This window comes from Haliotis rufescens, unplaced genomic scaffold (assembly GCF_023055435.1).
Source record: "Haliotis rufescens isolate VD_foot unplaced genomic scaffold, xgHalRufe1.0.p SCAF_16, whole genome shotgun sequence".
Taxonomy (NCBI): domain Eukaryota; kingdom Metazoa; phylum Mollusca; class Gastropoda; order Lepetellida; family Haliotidae; genus Haliotis; species Haliotis rufescens.
The window spans coordinates 25,658,854-25,678,840 of record NW_025963846.1 but is presented as its reverse complement, the minus strand read 5'-3'; the positions used below and the strand labels follow the sequence as shown (position 1 = coordinate 25,678,840).

The following is a 19,987-nucleotide window of genomic DNA, read 5'->3' as shown; positions in this document are numbered from 1 at the left end:
CCAGACTACATAACTACACTCTTTTTGTAAATTGATAAGAAACAATTGATAACCGTATTTGGTTGGTTTGACATCACTGATATAATAAAAACCTTGTGTTAATTCTCTCCATTGAATAGCTTTCTCCATTATTATATATATTTATGTAAGCATTTGTCTAAATGTGATCAAACGATAGTAAACAATCTATTTTTAATCTCCAACCAGTTCTTTGGTTTTGGCATGGAATAATTGACGCGCTTGTTGCCTCCCCTGTTCTATGAACTTTTTTTTCTCGTCTTCGCTAATACCACTGGTCTTACGAGATTTTGATCGAATCTCCTGCTTCATTTCGTTGTATTTGGTGAGTTCCGACAGCACTAAACGAAACTCATCCTCGGATATCTTACAATCGGCCAATGCTGTCGAAATATGATCCTCGATGCTGTTCAACTTTGCTTCGGCGAGTATCCGAATACTATCGTGTTTTAATGCTTTCTTTTGTAACCTATGAGAAATGAATTTTATCGCTATTCCTGCCAGTCCCGAGACTCCAGCGGTTATTTCCATGCCGAGCACGATAGGCGCGGCGATTATAATTGATAGTAAACCGATACCCGCTACACCGAGTCCCATGCCAGATACTACAAGAGCGGTGTCAACTCCGTCCAGAGCATTCACGGCTCTGCGATACTTTTTATACAATCCAAGTCTCAACTCCCTATCCTTCCCTATTCGATGTTTTATGTCGCTTATTTGATGTAATCGAAATCCATCAACAGTTTCCATCTTTTCAAATGCTTCACCGAGCGCCGGATATAAACTCATAGTGTATATTACGATCATATAATAGTCTTTAATTGGTCTTGCTTAAATGTTTTGATAGTATACATCAACCTCATCAAATGTATATTATACGGCAAGAATATCTTAGTAAGAGAAATACTGTCACTTTTAATAATTTGGACCCCCTCGAGGGTTGCAACGGGCGATGCTCCGATATGAATAATACTGCAACGTTGACGCTCGTGTTTCTTGAGCCATTTAATCGATAGACCTGGTAATATGTAGCGTAGAAAGATTAGGTATTGCACTCAGGTTAACTTTAATATCTTCGAATTCAGTAACCAAATTTAAACTAATGTTTTTTAAGGCCGGACGACTATATAACATATGACCTGGGTTTTCTGGCAGGGGAGTGACCAACACACTTTTTCGTTTTGACGGGATATAAGCCGCGAGTACGATGCCACTATTTATTATCTTAGTTAAATTATGTCCCTTACCCATCATCACATAAGGTGGGGTAATGACGATATTCAGTAGCCACTCGATGTTTGCTTCGATCATAGCCCATTTATTATCGTCGTTGCGAGTAATATTGTACGAAGTGTTTTTAATGAGTCTACTAACGCCGACATCGCTTAAATCTCCTAGATTACCTGTGAATGTGACTTCTTTCCACTTGTATACATTATCGTGTAAGTGTAAAGCGTATAACTTACCATTGAAACCGGGTTTATCAAATCCTTCCGTGTCTCCGAGATCGGAAAGCGCAATTGTATTACATTGTCTTACTGTTCCAGGGCCTGATGCATCAACCATTATTTTTAATATGGAGTGTTACACTTAAGTATCCTATATGAACTGGTTGGTGTTTTACATCTAATATAGAAATTTTGAGGTCTGAAATAATACCCCGCTTCAATTTTTTATATTGTAATGACGAGAAAGATTCCGTTCTACCGCTATTATATTTTTCATTTTTCACTGGAACAGATCTGAGCAGAGTTGAAGGACTTTCTACTTGAATATTATCCGTCGTGCTTATTTGATCAAGATGGATGAACAACTCTTTATAGGGAACTAAATCGGGTAATGCATCTCCATCAGATGTTGTCCTGAATATTGATAATATAAAGTTTCTTGATCTTTCTACCTGTGTAAATCCAAGCGTAATTGCTAAGTTCTCATGAATCCACATACCTTTTTCTCCAGTGCTGATTTTCACTATCCCATTCGACTCATTTTGTGTGATACTAATTCCATTAGGCTTAAAAAAATTATCATTGAGTGAGCATATACTGTAATACCCATCAGGTATTTTAATGTTTTTTTCAATAATATTTTGTTTATCTGTTATAGACAACTCATTATTTCTTTTTATAGCATTTATATTGGTCCACAGTGGGTAATACGTTACATCGCATAGAGCTACTTCGAGTTGTCCATCCGAGTTATCGATTGTATGAAGCAGTTCAATAGACTGACCATTTGTTATTCCAGGTAGTGTAACATACATATTAAATATACAATGATACTATATCATAACTTAAATATGAAATCGACTCACATTACTAATCAATCGATTATAGTAACTGCCTCCGGTGCTGAGTTTACCGTTAAATTCCACGATATCTTTGAAAAATACAGTTTCACGGCAACTAACGATAAAATGATTGACGATTGGTTTAACCGTCCGATGCAATTTTGGCAGAATCAGTTAAACTTTGCCGTATGGTGTGCCACAACGGGATGTGGCGTATCTGTTCATGCCCCAGGATTTAAACTATATAAGTCTGTTGTATTATTTCACGTGTACTATCAGATTAGACGTATACTTAAAGAAATTAGTGCTCCATTACCGATGGATCCAGCATGGAATCACGCAAATAATCATTATAATAAGAGGGCCTTCGAACGTATTTGTAATGAATTTAATGTTTCTACGAGTAAAGATTGGCGCATTAAAGGACCTAGCCATGGTCTAGGTATTCCGTACAATGGACAAAGAACTATTTAAGATAAAAGCGATTATTTAATTAAAGAGGGTGTGATCCCTTCAGGCTTTGCTCTCTCAAGTAAACAGTTTAGAGCAGATCGTATGAACTTTGAGAGTGGCATTCCTTATATTATAACAAAGTTTGTGCATCCAAACGATACAACAGACGCTTGGAATGAATTTCTTAATGATAAAACGGAAAATAATTTTACTAACCCAGGATTTGAAAGAGTTAATGAATCGATAAGAACTTATGTATGGGCAATTCTCGGTGCACAATCGCAAACACGAACATCCATTATCGGTTCTGGGACGGCGTTCGACGCACAAAAACAGTTTGTCGCAAACGTGGAGGACGCCATTAATTCACCAGTTGACATACCATCGTCTATAAAGCGTTTTCAAGATGCATTACAGTAAGCTCAATCCAAAGTGGACTTCGTTTATGCGCCGGGGCTATACATGTCTCCGAGTAATATGGAACTTAGGATCGGTCAAGTGATAGGTTATAATAATAAAATTGTTATCGCTACCGATCAACAAAAACCAGGTATAAATTCAGATATTAATGTCGAATTAATAACGCAAACGATCACGGGCGAAAAGGGAATAGTCAAGCCACAAACACCAACTATCGCTCAACCATCTTTTAATGCACAACCATCTTTTAATGCACACGCACAAGTACCACCGCATATTGCAGCTAAAAATCAACAACATATCGATGAAAAAACAGCGCTTGTAGTGGGTGGAGTCTCGGTTGGCTTACTCATGATTTGGTGGTTGAATAGTTCTTAGCGAATACGTACAACAGCCCTGCAATTGCTACGATCAACCCCCACAAGTTTTGACTAAGCCAAGTGGTGGTCTTAGCTAATAAATTCAATAGCCAGGAAACAACACTCCCTATTATACCGGGAAGTGCGGCCGCGGCTTTCTCAGCGAGCTTTCCCAGTGCTGAACCCAATGCTTTTAAATGCTTTTTTATCCACTCTTTTATACCATTTTTATCGTTAGGAGGTGATCCGCCTCCACCTGTACTACCACCTGTTAACGAGAGAGTCAAAGTCGATATAATAAATCCCAATGCGTTTAAAATACTGGCAATTGTTATTCCCTGTTCTCTGAACAATGTTTTAATTTTATCGGCCAGTGTAGTGTCATCGTTGAGGACTTGATCGATAGTTTCTCGAATACGACTGATTTGCGAACGAAGTGCCTTTCTATTACTGGAAGCTGCTTCGAGGCGGGCTGATCTTTCGTCTTCTAAGTTACGCAATCTTTCTGCTACGCGGCGTCTACTGAACTCATCGCCCGCCTGTTCGAGTTTTGTTTTCTCTTTAGCTATATGCTTGTCGATTTCGGATATCTTGGCTGTATTATTTATCAATTCTCCCCGCATTGTTCGCATTGCCTTGTCAAGACCTCGTAATTCCCTAATACTGAACTCCGATACCTGTAACGTGGAATTATCGTAATAGGTATCTAAGATTTCTCCGATTCCGTCCGCGGCCACCTGCGAGGCTTCTTCCAAATCATCTGTATTAACGAGTTCATCACGCACGGTTCGAAGAACCTTAGTAGTCTTCGCGGAAAGTCGTCGGTAGTCCACAAAACCTAATTTATCATGAACAGTGCTGATGCCGTGTTTAGCAGCTATCGTAGACAAGGCTAGGGGCTTACGAGTACGAGAATGCATAAGATCAATATCCGGAGAGTCACGCAGTCGCAATATTCCTTTACTATCTATCTCAAACTTTGAATAGTCACGACCTATTGGGGTATCATCTTTTAATGCATCGTAATAATCATTGACGGACGATTGTAAAAGTTCATCGTTAAGACTACTAAACCTGGTTTCATCAGTACCCTCTTCGATTGGATTCGGATCATCAAAGGTACTTAGATCAAAGTCATTAATATCAAAATCAGTCATTTTTATATTAAACATAGGGTACATAATTTCAATATAAACAATGTCTTCGCAATATGGACGCAAGTTAAACCCACAACGTAGACTTCGAGATCCATTAGGGGTCAAAGCAATTCGTCAGTCTGTAACTATAACTAATAACCCTAGTACCATAGATCAGAATCAAACGCTTCTGGTTCGGTTTCCTAATCTCGGCGCACACGATGTGTTAGTTCCGGGAACTGTCCGACTAGCATTTACGATTAGTTTGACTTCTACCGACGTTAACAGGGAGCCCGTTCAGAACATAGGTCGTGCTATCGTTAAGAAAATCGCGATTAAAATTAGCGGTAATGAGGTTTTGAGTATCAACGATAGTGATGTATACCATTGTTACATGGATCTCTGGAGAACGGATAAAGAGCGGGAAAACTTACAGTACCAAGGTATTTGTAATAAGAACACATTGAGACTGCGCGTGGGCGCTGAAAATGGTGATGATCACTTTGTAAAAGATAAGGCCGTTGCCGACGCATTAGGTAACAGATTCTATATTCCCCTAGACTTTGAATTACTAGATTCCCACATGCCCTTTTATCAAGCATCCCTAGGCGATAGGTTAGAATACGAACTCACTTTTAATGACTATGGTAGAGTAATCAGATCTGCTAATGATGATGCTAGCTATTCCATTGATAATATCTCTCTGGAGTACGATATGATAACAGATCCCGAATTAGCCAGACAAATTCGTAACCAGTATACGGGAAGTTTAGCCATTTTGTACGATCGCGTGCTGCGACATCGAAAGATCACGAGAGACAAAAAAGATACGATGTGGAATATCAATCTAAACGTCCCCACGAGGTCGCTGAAGGGTATTTTAATGTTGTTCGAGGACCCCTCCGATGCTTTTAAAAGAAATACCGAGAAGTTCTACAATCCCAAGATTACAAAAGTAGAATTGACTATCGAGGGCGTTCCTAATCAACTATATAGCCAAGGAATGCTAGCGTATCACCAGTGGGATGAGATTAAAAAACTTCCTTCTATAAAACGTTCTCCGGAAGTTAACGCGGTCGTGAAAGATCTGTCTCTCGGGAGTGTATCGATGGGTGAATACCTCACCACGAAGTACGCGCTATGGCTCGACATGCGAACAACGGACGATGATCAATTACACGGCAGTGGGAGGAGAATAGAAAATGCTAGCGAGGGTGCCACCATACAGATAACCAAGCTCCAGGAAGCGGCTGGTAAATTAAACATATATTTGTACGTGATTATGGATGCGCAACTTAATATACAGAATGGGAGATTCGTGCAAGCAATCTATTGATAATCTTTTACCTACAGATCCGCACTGCGCTATCATATGCGGGCAAACGGGCTGCGGAAAAACAGCTTTTATTCTAGATATTTTAGAAAGTCATTATCGGGACGTTTTCGATCATATTATTATTCTGTGCCCGACTATAAGCGTTAATAAAACCTACTTATCGAGAGATTGGGTAATGAATGACGACGGGGTACACAGAGTCGATCCGGGCGATCGTTTACAAGACTGCCTCCGAGTATGTCACGAAAAATACAAAGGAGAATCGACCCTTTTCGTAATAGACGATTGCAGCGCGAGTAAAGAACTCACAAAAAAGAAAGAAATGCTTTCGTATTTAGCATTCTCCGGTCGGCATACTCAACATAGCGTTTGGGTTCTTACTCAAAAATACAACTCTGTCCTGAAAGATCTCAGAGAGCAGACCAAATGGGTAGCACTCTTTCATTGCAAAGATCGAGATTCATTCGAGGAATGTTTACGCGAAAATGACGTCATTTATACCAAGGGGGAACGAGATAAAGTCACAAAAGTGTTAGCGGCAACGAAGCACTGTAAACTCGTATTAAAAACCGATCAACCAGCTGCTTATGCAATTGCTTAGCAAAATGTAGCAAATTATAGCAAAATTATAGCAAAAATGTAGCAAAATGTAACAAAAATTCTAGCAAAATTATAGCAAATTATAGCAAAATGTAGCAAAAGTAGCAAAATTATAGCAAAATTATAGCAAAAATGTAGCAAATTGAACATTAGCGGTTAATATTACATAAAAATGTGGTTCGAAATCCTCATTCTTTCGCAACAGTTCATTATTACGGGTTGTATTGGATATGTCATATTATATTATGTTAGACTTAAATATCTCCTTAGGTATTACATTATGGAATGCGACGAACTCATCGAACAAATGCTCAAAGAATCTGATGTTGATAAAGATGTTACAGATAATAAACATAGAGAAAGACTCGCCGCTTTGGTAGCCGGTGGAAAATGTTCCCAATATTTGGGAGACAATTATACCATCGAAAAAATTGATAACATGACCGACGAAGAGATTAAAAAACTGTACGCGCGTTACGAGTCTAGACTGGGAGCTACCATGACTAAAACGATAGGGTCTTCTATATTACAACTATACACAGCCGTAGCTAGTACGCTTCTCCCCATCCCAGCAGAACATCGCCTGTATTTATGCGAATCTCTCGAGAAAGACCCATTCATCGAGCATGCTATAAGCGCAGTGAGCTGTGAGTTTTATCATAGATTCGGAATGTACTTAGCTCCGCTCACCACAGCTTTAATAACGGCTAGGTATTGTCAATTTAAACATACATGCCCACTTAATAATAATGGAGACACAATCACAACAGGTGACACCACAACAGATTGTGAACGAGGAACCGCAACAGATTGCGGAACAACAAGTGAATGAGGAACCACCACCAGCGATTGCACCACATGTGAATACAAAAAAACAACCCAGAGTGACAAAGAATCCTTTGAAAATAGCCGCAGGAAGAAAGGGTGGGCTGGCGCGCAAAGCAAAATTAATAAATAATTCAAATCCGATTAAAACATGGGCACTAGTAGGAGTTGCTGGTATAGCGGTTGTATGGTTCTTTTATAAGACCGGAGAAGAGAAAACATCACCCCCGCCGCAACAACAAGTTCAATTAGAGGTTAGTCCTCATATAATGCTATAAGAAGCATGACTACTCCAGCTACAGACGGTAAAATGTTGGTAAACGCGACGTATCATTCAGCGGTGGTCACCGGCTTGGCCATTGGCTATGCCGGTATGGCTAAAATGATTACTAAAGCCACACCACCCAAGCTAGATTTTAATGGATTTGACATCGGAATGGCTATTCTGGATATTGGATTGGCTATGGCGACGAAGGATATGCTCATCAAACAAGGACTTATCCCGGAAGACATAATGAAGTAATTAAACATTTGAATATTTAATATTATTAAACATGGCAACAATTGCGATGATGGTCGGTGGAGCTGTTGTTAATGCTCTAGCTTTTTCGGGGAGTAATTATTTATTTTCCAGTATGAGGGAATCAAACGCTAAAGAAGTTGAAGAGGAGCGTAAACGACATAACGAAGCTTTAGAACAATACCAAGCAGCCCAGTTACAATATACACAGCAGAGAATGAAGAGATTAGACTTTATTCATGAACAACTGATTAAGGAAGGACATTCAATTCAAACGTTTAAGGATGTTGAATCTGCCATGCACGAATACTTCCTCGTTTATGGGAAAAAAATAGACCCAATACTGAGACCAACAATGAGTCAGTTTTATACACCGTCAGAGGCTCAAAAGAACCGAGAGGTCACATTTATAATGTTGGGTTTGAGTTCTCTATTGATTTTCAGCTATACCATGCACAAGTCAGAGTGACAGCTGTGGCTATGCATAAACCATGACCTAGTTAGCTAATCTATAAATAGCCTAATCAATATCTCAGTGTAGCTGTGATTTGCATTTAGACAAATGATATGATAGATGTATATACCATGAATAACTGCAAGTTTACACTCATGGGTAAGACTACCCTTTGTAACCGACGCTGTGTTGATTTTTTCTACTGCGGGATACACAACTATTACATCAGGCGGGGAAACATCAACTATACGTGTTCTGAATGCGGGATAGGGGTCAAAGGTCGTTATTGTTTATGCAAGAAACACGGTGCTGATAGGGTCAGGAACCAGATTATTTATGCTAGGAGGAGAGATTACATCAATGAGAGGAATAGGTTGGGGAGAATACATATTTAGATATATGAAAACAACCAATTAGACATTTGTCTCATTTTGCATATACCATTCAACCACAATGGTTTTTGTCAGAGAATTAAAAGCTATGGCAAAGCAAAGTGGACTGCGTGGATATTCTCGTATGAGAAAAGCTGAATTGATTACCTTACTCGGTTTGGAATACAACAAACCCGAGACTGTTAGAGAACTCAAAGCTCGAGCGAGAAACAGTGGGCTGAGAGGTTATTCTCGAATGAGACGAGCTGAATTGATCGCTTTACTAGATAATAATCAACCTAATAATGTTGATGATATTCAACAACAACAAGAATTAATATTTGTACCCACATCCGCCGGCGTTGGTAAATATCTAAGAGGTTGGAAGATGGATATTAATTCCAACATGGATGTTAACGATATTAAGCCCATCATATCGAGTAAAATTAACGAGGAATTAGATGATTTACATAGTATAAAATACCAGCTGACGATTAAAATGACATTGAGTAAAAGTAACACAGACGATAGCACCGAATATACCGAACCATATTTCCGAAGCAATCAAGAAGTTATAACCGAATCCGATGCTATAAACTCATCATTAGATACATCAATTCAGAGAATACAGGAAACTTTAGAACGCTGGACTAATAGAGGTTCGGGTTGGGGTGTGGATAAAATCGATAGTTTATATTTAGATATAGCGAATTATATGCCCTTCAAAGGTGGATCTTATATAGATTTACCCCCGTATTATAAGAAGAAAAAAGCCATAATTAACGTAAAAAATAAATCCGATGACTGTTTAAGATTGATTATAAGATCTGCATTGTTCCCCGTAGATAAAAATCCGGATAGACCTTCTAGCTATCCCCAAAACGATGGACTCAACTTCGATGGTATAGACGAACCTACACCAATATCACAAATTGATAAGGTGGAAAAGCAAAATAATTTAGCTATAAATGTTTTCGGACATTCTAAAGGAATTGTTGTACACAGGATAAGCTCCGCTCCGGAACATATTCCCAGAATCAATTCATTTCTGATCGAAAAAGATGGTAAATATCATTATACATGGATAAAGAGTTTAAACAGGCTATTATACGATCAAACAAAACATGCTAGAAAGAAATATTTCTGTGAAAGATGCCTACATGGGTACAGCAGACAAGATCTATTAGAAGCGCATAAAGAAGACTGTAGAGGTGTTGGGCAGAATGCTATCAGGATCGATATGCCTAAAGAAGGAAAAAATATATTAAAATTTGAACATTATTGTAATCAAATGCCAGTACCGTACGTAATTTACGCCGACTTCGAAGCGCTTATCAAACCCATAGAAAATACCAACCGTAGCAATACTGATAATAGTTTTACCTACAAAACTCAAGAACATATTCCTTGTGGGTTTGGATATATAGTTGTAAGGTATGATGGGAAAACAAACCCGCCCGTGATTTACAGAGGTCCCGATGCAGCGGGAAAGTTCCTAGAATATCTACAAAACGAAGAGAGAATAATCAGGGAAAAATTATCGTGTACGATACCCATGCGTATGACGAGGGATGATTGGAGGGTCCATAAGAAGTCAACGAGTTGTCACGTTTGTAATAAACCCCTGGATGGGGATTCCGTAAGAGATCATTGTCACGTCACGGGTAATTATCGGGGACCCGCTCATAACGAGTGTAACTTGAAACTAAAAATGAATGCTCAAACAATACCCATCCCCGTTGTGTTTCATAACCTTAGAGGATACGATTCACATCTCATTATGCAAGCTATCTCGAAGACCGACGGCGGTTTAACGTGCATTCCTAATAATATGGAAAAATACATATCGTTCTCGTTGACTAAACCTATACATTATAGGGACAAGGATGGGAAATCTAGAACAAAGCAAAGTAATGGGCTTAGATTCATAGACTCCGTACAGTTTCTGTTATCTTCCCTGGACAATTTAGCTAATGCGAACAATCCCGATGACTTCGCGATAACAAATCAATATACCGATAAGATAACTCGTCATTTGTTGCTGAGAAAAGGTGTATATCCTTACGAATATATGGATGATTGGTCTAGATTCGACGAAACTGAATTACCACCCCTCGAATCATTCTATAGTAACTTAACAGAATCTAGAATAACAGATGCCGATTATGAACATGCTCTGACGGTCTGGGATAAATTAGGTTGTAAGAATTTAGGTGATTATCATGATCTGTACTTAAAAACCGATGTACTGTTACTCGCCGATATATTCGAGATATTTAGAAAGACGTGTTTCAAACAATACGGCTTGGACCCGGCATGGTACTATTCCAGTCCCGGACTATCGTGGGATGCATTGTTGAAGAAGACCGGCGTAGAACTAAAATTACTAACAGATTACGATATGCACTTGTTTATTGAGAAAGGATTAAGAGGTGGTATATCGATGGCAGCTAAAAGGTATTCTAAGGCTAATAATAAATTAGTGGAAGGATACGATCCCAGTAAACCCGACACGCATATATTATATCTCGACGCTAACAATTTGTACGGATGGGCTATGAGTCAACCTTTACCCACGGGTGGTTTTGAATGGATTGAAGTTAATGATATTCATAATAATGATGAGAATAAAGGGTATATACTAGAAGTTGACTTGGAATATCCAAGTTCGTTACATAAAGATCATAACAGTTATCCGCTAGCTCCCGAAAGATTAATGGTTAATAAAGATTGGATGTCGGAATATCAACGCTCCTTGATGGGTAATAGTAGGTTAGCTAACGTAGAAAAACTCGTACCAAATTTGATGGATAAGACAAAATATATAGTTCACTACAGAAATCTCCAGTAGTATCTATCATTGGGTATGAAACTTAAGAAAATACACAGAGTTCTAAAGTTTGATCAAAGCCCTTGGATGGAGCCCTATATAAGGTTGAACACAGATTTAAGAAAGATAGCTACCAGCGATTTGGAAAAGAATCTATATAAGCTCATGAATAACTCGGTATTTGGTAAAACCATGGAGAATCTAAGGAAGCGTGTTGATGTTAAATTAGTCAGATCTAATGAGGAAGAAAGACTCAGGAAACTTATAGCCAGTCCGGCTTTTAACAGAAGCAAGATATTCGATAACGACTTAGCCGCGTTGCATATGCAGAAGAGTAATATAAAATTCAACAGACCCGTGTACGTCGGTATGAGTATTCTTGACTTGTCAAAACACTTAATGTATGACTTTTATTACAACGAACTTAAGAAGCAATACGGCGATAGATGCGAGGTGTTATATACCGACACAGATTCTTTGTTGATGGAAATACAAACCGAGGATGTGTATAAAGATATGGCAGAAAAAATAGATATGTACGACACGAGCGATTATCCTAAAGATAATCCACTGCACAGCGTTGTAAATAAAAAGGTGTTAGGTAAGATGAAGGATGAATGTGCTGGGACCCCTATAGCGGAGTATGTAGGATTAAGACCTAAGATGTATTCTATAAAGAAGTCCGATAATGGAGAGATAAGAAAAGCTAAGGGCGTTAAGAAGTATGTTGTAAAAAAGCATATCAAACACGAACAGTATAAAGAATCATTATTCAACGGTAGCAAGTTCAAACACGAGATGAACTCTTTAAGAAGTTACGATCATAGGATATATGGATTAAGAATGAACAAGACATCATTATCCCCCTTAGATACAAAGAGATGGATTGATAATGATGGTGTAACTACCTATGCTTATGGTTATGGTGGTAATACCGTACCGTCGGGAACTATGAACAACTCTTCTCGTACAAATGCCCTACCCGGTCCATCTTGAAGGTAATAAAGAATAGGCTCTCCTTCTTTCGTAACCAATCGACTAATGTTATACGTCTTAAGGGACCATATGGGATCGGTTGCGCGACGTAGGCCTCCTTCGAGTTCACCGGCCTGGTATAAATATCTTACCCTTACTCTATCCGGAAGTTTTCGTTCTTTGTCTCTCCTCGGTGCTGAAGATTCGGAAGTCACGGATTTCATTTTAATCGCATCGGATGGTTTCTTCCCTATTAATCTCGTTACTTCATTATTCAGCGCTGATACAACGGCTGATAATCGTGTCACCCATTCGGTTGATCTCAATTGCTCGGATTTCATTTCGATCCCATACTGATAGCCAAACAAACGTTCCGCTAATGTCCGGTTAAATCTTTCGACGATAGCTTGACTGCGGTGGGCCTCTCTTTCACCACGGACGATTTTGACATCGTTCTTTGTTAACATTTTAGTTACCGATCCCATAAACTCGCGACCGGGATCTACTTGAAATAGCTTAGGCCATTTTAGTGGTCCGCGTTTATATATGCGACTCAGTGCATTAGCTACCTCTGTTGATTCTTTCGATGTTAATGGCTCAGCCTCTTTGTATCGACTAGCCACATCCACTACTGTTAAAGCGTATTTATACGTTTTGCGTTTTACCTTATCGTGGGGAAGAAACAAGAGGTCAGCCTGATGAACTTCATTTGTCGTAAAAATATCAAACTTCTTCCTCGGTATATAACGCGGTGCCAGTAAATATATCTGCCACATCCCTTGTTTCTTTAACCAATCCTTGGCCACATCTTTAGATACCTTAGCCCCGGGGGCTAATTTTTTTACTGCTCCTACACCTTTCCAATTTCCTCGTGGGCTATAGTAAGTTTTATCCATTATTAATTAATATTGATATTTCTTTTAAAACGACTTTCGTTGAATCACATCACTAATAGAAGCAATGATTGACTCCAGGTGGTGGTGAGCTAGAGCTGAATCTCATGACTATCGTTAAATCGCATAGTCATTTTGGCATAAAAAATTCCCTCTGTAGTGGTGGTATAGGTATATGAATCCTGCTCCAGTGGAAGTGAGCCAGAACCATCATTACCTATACTACTCCTGATATTTAATCGTGTTGAACAATATGTTGCAACGGCAATGTGAAGTTGAAGGATTGAATGCGCGGGACAAGCTTGACCTAAATTCCTCCCTGGAACCTTTCTCGATGGCTGCCTGAATAACATACGATACATTGCAAAGGTAGTGCGCAATAGAGCTGTTCGAGTAAGGGAGATAATCACTCACTCTCAGTGATACAGCTTGAATAAGACACGATGTACAGCATTGCAAGGTCAGTGCGTGATAAAGCACTATACTACGCCTTTCGCTAAAGGGGGTAATCGCTCAATGCGAAAAAGTTAATTCTTACAAAATATAGACCGGTTAACTTTAGCGAAATGAGATATATATTTCCCCTAAACATTTTTAGTTCTTTTAAAAACAATATTAACAAATGTCATGGGTTACCTGCATTACGAAATGTGACTAAGTCTCAGAATAGCAAGACGATTTTGAAGTATCTCCACGCACATGATTCCACGCACATGATTGGCATGTTCCGTTTCGGTGAATGCATGCATGGCTTGAAATTTCAAATAAACCAACATGTCGACATACATGCTACAAAAAAGAATAGTTCCCGTATACTTCCCCGCCTATAGGGCGAAAAATCTTCTCTGTGCTTTTCATGATCATGTTTTTGTTTTTGTCAAAACTTGAAAATTACAGATTTAACATGTATCTACCCGACCCCACCACCTTTCTAGGCTTCAGAGGCGCTGATATTGTAAACCGCAACCACACCATTTTTAAGAATCTTATTTTCACGTACATGAATAGCATCCATTTTACGTCCGTTTCCTGAGGTTCATGGACAGTGCGTTTGAAACGTCAAATTGTGTGATAAGTGTTGTTTCAGATTTTCCTTTCGGTTTCTAAGTCAGACATTACAGATTAACTATAGTCATGTGAAAGGTCGGGGGTTCTTGTACATCCTGCCATTTGTTGTTTTTTTTGCGTTAAAACAACAAGGAGCTCTGGTGCCCCAGTCGTATAAGACACCGCAATACAGAGTTGCGTCCCTTAGTCGTGTCAGAAACATATTAACGTGGGTTGGAATCTCTGTTCGCTCGATGTTTCTAGTTTTCAAAACACCTGAAAGATTTCGCCTAATGCCTAATGCGCCGCAATTCGCTGTGCAGATCATGGGTTCGAATCCCAGATTCACCATGATTATGTTTCTAGATTTGTAAGCACCATCCCTTGCATCACTTGGGGCTTTCCTTCGTATTTATGCTGACACGCCGGAATATAACTGAAATATTGTTCAAAACGGAATTAAAGCCAACTCACTCACTCACTCACTCACGACTTTGAGTTGCAATAGTATCCTCGACATGGCTATAATCCGTAGCTTATTCTTTCGTTTTTACTTATACGCTGGGACAATTTACATTTTACGAATTTAACTGTTGATGAAGTAAATATTATCTAACGTATACATGTATTTGTTTCTTAAGTTTAATGGCATAACAAGGTCATAAATAACAGATCTATTATTTGAGGGGTCGCTTAAACTGATAGTCTTCATGTTGTAACCCTGAGAACTGATTTCGGGAGCGTGCACTGCAAACATGACTTATCATTCCCTCTTGACTTCAGTGAAAAACTGGGGGCACGGGTGGCCCAGTCGTCTAAGGCGCCGCGATTCGCTGTGCAGAGTTGCGTCCCTTGGGCACGCCAGAAACCTATGATTGTGGGTTCGAATCCCGGTTCGCCCAGATTATGTTTCTAGGTTTGTCAGCACCATACCCGTGCTCGTGGGTTTCACCGAAGTGGTAAACGTCTGAGACCTGCATCACTTCGGGCTTTCCTCCCACATTAAGCTGACACGCCGCGATATAACTGGAATACTGTTAAAAGCGGCGTTAAACCCAACTCACTCACTCACTCACTCAGTGAAAAACTACAAGGTTATAATAATTACTAATGGAGACGTTTTAATAATTATCCTTGATATAACTTTAATTCACAAATAAACTTTAACTGACACTGCACATTACAAGAATTCGGAAAAGAAATCCTTTCTTTCACCCACAGGCCACCGACATCGTGTCTCGGATTAGTAACCTTGAAATAAATACATACAAATATGCATTGATCGTGTTATTTACATGCATGGTGAGATCTGTTATATTAATTGGTTATGTATTTGATTGACCGCCATAGTGTGAGCTGTTTGACATTTTTCGACTAGACAAAGTTGAACGTCGGTCAGATGCTGATGTGACCCGTGAAGATTCCGGGGTAGAATAGGTCTTCAGCAACCCATACTTGCCGTAAAAGGCGACTATGCTTGTCGTAAAAGGCGACTAACGGGATCGGGTGGTCAGGCTCGCTGACTTGGTTGATACATGTCATCGATCCCAATTGCGTGGATCGATGCTCGTGATGTTAATCACTGGATTGTCTGGTCCAGACTCGATTATTTACAGACCGCCGTCATATAGCTGGAATATTGCTGAGTGAAGCGTTAAACAACAAACCAACCAACCAAAAGATGCTGATGTTACGGATTTTTTCCGCTCACTAGTTATCAGTTTCTCAAACGATCCTTAAGAAAACCATGTACAATTTGACGATGAATGTTGTGATAATGTTTCAACATTTTTTTTGTTTATTAGTGATGCTCTCAACGTTTATAATGACAAATGCAAGTAGAATATGTCAGGAGTTCAGAGTCATGCATGTGGTACCAACCCATCTCTCGTGAATATCAGAAGGTACTTTCTGGAGTAAATAATCCGTTTTGTTCGTTTGTTGTTTTACGCTGCACTCCAGTGTTTGACATTTTGTGCATAATTGGGATAAGATGATTTGCCGTCACCGAGCCTAACCCCGCGATCCATTTAGTCGCCTTTTATGACAAGCATAGCTTTCGGGGGACCTATATCCTTACCTGGGATCCCCACATGTCTTTAACGTTTCCTAGACGTTTCAGAGTATAGTTGTAATAGCTTTCATTGTGTCCTCAATATACTGCCAGGCTTCGATATGGTCGGTAAGTAAGTGGGTGCGAGCCTTTGAACAAGAGAGGAAATGACTGTGAGTGATTCGGGTTTATTCAAGCAAGAGTATCACGACATATCATTCAAAATACATTAATTCATATGTAATAATGACATACAATAATAATAACATAATAGTATCCTGGAACAGTTTCAATCTGTCTGGGAATAAAAGCAATGTATGTTATATTTGAGTATTTACGGTAAATGAGCACATAGTCATTTTATAAAGTATGCAACAAGTATCAGAGTAATTACTGTAATAATAAATACTGATAAATTGAGTAATTATAACATCATCATAGACCATGTTACGGTACAATGCACATGCCATTGTTTTGTGTTATATGCCGTGTCTATTTGGGTAACAACGTTAAATGATTTCTGACTATCGTTGACATAGACTTGGTAAATACAAATGCAGACTTAGATGATATACGGTACACTGCGAAGAGTGATTTGATGAGGAATATGATATTTACTTGGGAAAAGACGGTAATTATTCATACCTGTATTTTAAGTTATAATCCCCATAACATAATTCTTTTGGTAAATACGGTATGTAAAATAGAAGGGTGATTGACCCGAAAAAGGTAAAGTTTTAGGGAGAGACTATGGCTAACATTAATTGAATTAATGAAAATACACACGTAGCGCTTATCCAGTAAATTGCGCAGATTTGATGAGGAATGTGACACTGACTTCGGTGAAGAGGTAAACATTCACACATGTAGTTTTAGTAATCATTTTCACAACACAATATTTTCGGCAAATACGGTAAGTATGACTATCGTTAATATTAATTAATACAAATACATACGTAGAGCATATACGGTAAACTGCGCGTAGTGATTTCATGAGGCATATGACATTTACTTCGGAAAAGACGGTAAACATTCATACCTCCAGTTTTAGTCAAACTTTTCATGACAGAATAATTTCGGCAAATAATCATTTTCACACCATAATATTTTCAGCAAATACGGTAAGTGAAATAGCACGGTGATTGATCAGAAAAAAGATGCGAAGGTACATGGCAGAAGATATAGCTTAGATTTACTGAGAGATACGGTAAGGTTTAGTGGTGATTATTTTGGTGACTATGGTAATATGACTATCGTTAACATTTATTAATACACATACATACGTAGAACATATACGATAAACTGCGCGTAGTGATTTGATGAGGTATATGACATTTACTTCGGAAAAGACGATAAACATTCATACCTCCAGTTTTGGTCAAACCTTTCACGAAAGAATAATTTCGACAAATCTGGTAAGTAAAGTAGCAGGGTGATTGAAAAAGATACGAAGGTACAACGTAGACGATATAGCTCAGTTTTAGTGGGAGAATAGTAATTTTCAGGTATGATTGTTTTGGTGACCATGGTAATATAACTATCGTTAAGACTATATAGCTCAGTTTTAGAGGTAGAATAGTAATTTTCAGGTATTATTTTTTGTTTTGACCATGGTAATATACCTATCGTTAAGACGATATAGCTCAGTTTTAGTGAGAGAATAGTAATTTTCTGGTATGATTGTTTGGTGACCTTGGTAATATAACTATCGTTAAGATGATATAGCTCAGTTTTAGTGAGAGAATAGTAATTTTCAGGTATGATTGTTTTGGTGACCATGGTAATATAACTATCTTAAAGACGATATAGCTCAGTTTTAGGGAGAGAATAGTTATTTTCAGGTATGATTGTTTTGGTTACCATGGTAAAATAACTATCATTAAGACGATATAGCTCAGTTTTAGGGAGAGAATAGTAATTTTCAGGTATGATTGTTTTGGTGACCATGGTAATATAACTATCGTTAAGACGATATAGCTCAATTTTTTAGTAAGAGAATAGTAATTTTCAGGTATGATTGTTTGGTGACCTTGGTAATATAACTATCGTTAAGACGATATAGCTCAGTTTTAGTGAGAGAATAGTAATTTTCAGGTATGATTGTTTGGTGACCTTGGTAATATAACTATCGTTAAGACGATTTAGCTCAGTTTTAGTGAGAGAATAGTAATTTTCAGGTATGATTGTTTGGTGACCAAGGTAATATAACTATCGTTAAGACGATATAGCTCAGTTTTAGTGAGAGAATAGTAATTTTCAGGTATGATTGTTTTGGTGACCATGGTAATATAACTATCGTTAAGACTATATAGCTCAGTTTTAGAGGGAGAATAGTAATTTTCAGGTATTATTTTTGGGGGGGACCATGGTAATATACCTATCGTTAAGACGATATAGCTCAGTTTTAGGGAGAGAAAAGTAATTTCCAGGTATGATTGTTTTGGTGACCATGGTAATATAACTATCGTTAAGACGATATAGCTCAGTTTTAGTGAGAGAATAGTAATTTTTCAGGTATTATTGTTTTGGTGACCATGGTATTAAAACTATCCTTAAGACTATATAGCTCAGTTTTAGTGAGAGAATAGTAATTTTCAGGTATGATTGTTTTGGTTACCATGGTAAAATAACTATCATTCAGACGATATAGCTCAGTTTTAGTGAGAGAATAGTAATTTTCAGGTATGATTGTTTTGGTGACCATGGTATTAAAACTATCATTAAGACTATATAGCTCAGTTTTAGTGAGAGAATAGTAATTTTCAGGTATGATTGTTTTGGTTACCATGGTAAAATAACTATCATTAAGACGATATAGCTCAGTTTTAGTGAGAGAATAGTAATTTTCAGGTATGATTGTTTTGGTGACCATGGTAATATAACTATCGTTAAGACGATATAGCTCAATTTTTTAGTGAGAGAATAGTAATTTTCAGGTATGATTGTTTGGTGACCTTGGTAATATAACTTTCGTTAAGACGATATAGCTCAGTTTTAGTGAGAGAATAGTAATTTTCAGGTATGATTGTTTGGTGACCATGGTAATATAACTTTCGTTAAGACGATATAGCTCAGTTTTAGTGAGAGAATAGTAATTTTCAGGTATGATTGTTTGGTGACCATGGTAATATAACTTTCGTTAAGACGATATAGCTCAGTTTTAGTGAGAGAATAGTAATTTTCAGGTATGATTGTTTTGGTGACAAGGTAATATAACTATCGTAAAGACGATATAGCTCAGTTTTAGTGAGAGAATAGTAGTTTTCAGTTATGATTGTTTTTGTGACCATGGTTATATAACTATCGTTAAGACTATATAGCTCAGTTTTAGAGGGAGAATAGTAATTTTCAGGTATTATTTTCTTTGGGGACCATGGTAATATACCTATCGTTAAGTCGATATAGCT

General features: G+C 38.2%; 1 long non-coding RNA gene across 1 annotated transcript; it reads right to left on the bottom strand.

The window, feature by feature from the left end:
- Positions 1-16,752: 16,752 nt before the first annotated feature.
- LOC125381019 lies at positions 16,753-19,919 on the bottom strand. The gene is made up of 2 exons (XR_007221632.1): positions 18,958-19,919; positions 16,753-18,872 (listed from the first exon to the last, which is right to left on the bottom strand). It is a non-coding gene; the product is annotated as an uncharacterized LOC125381019 (long non-coding RNA).
- Positions 19,920-19,987: the final 68 nt, after the last annotated feature.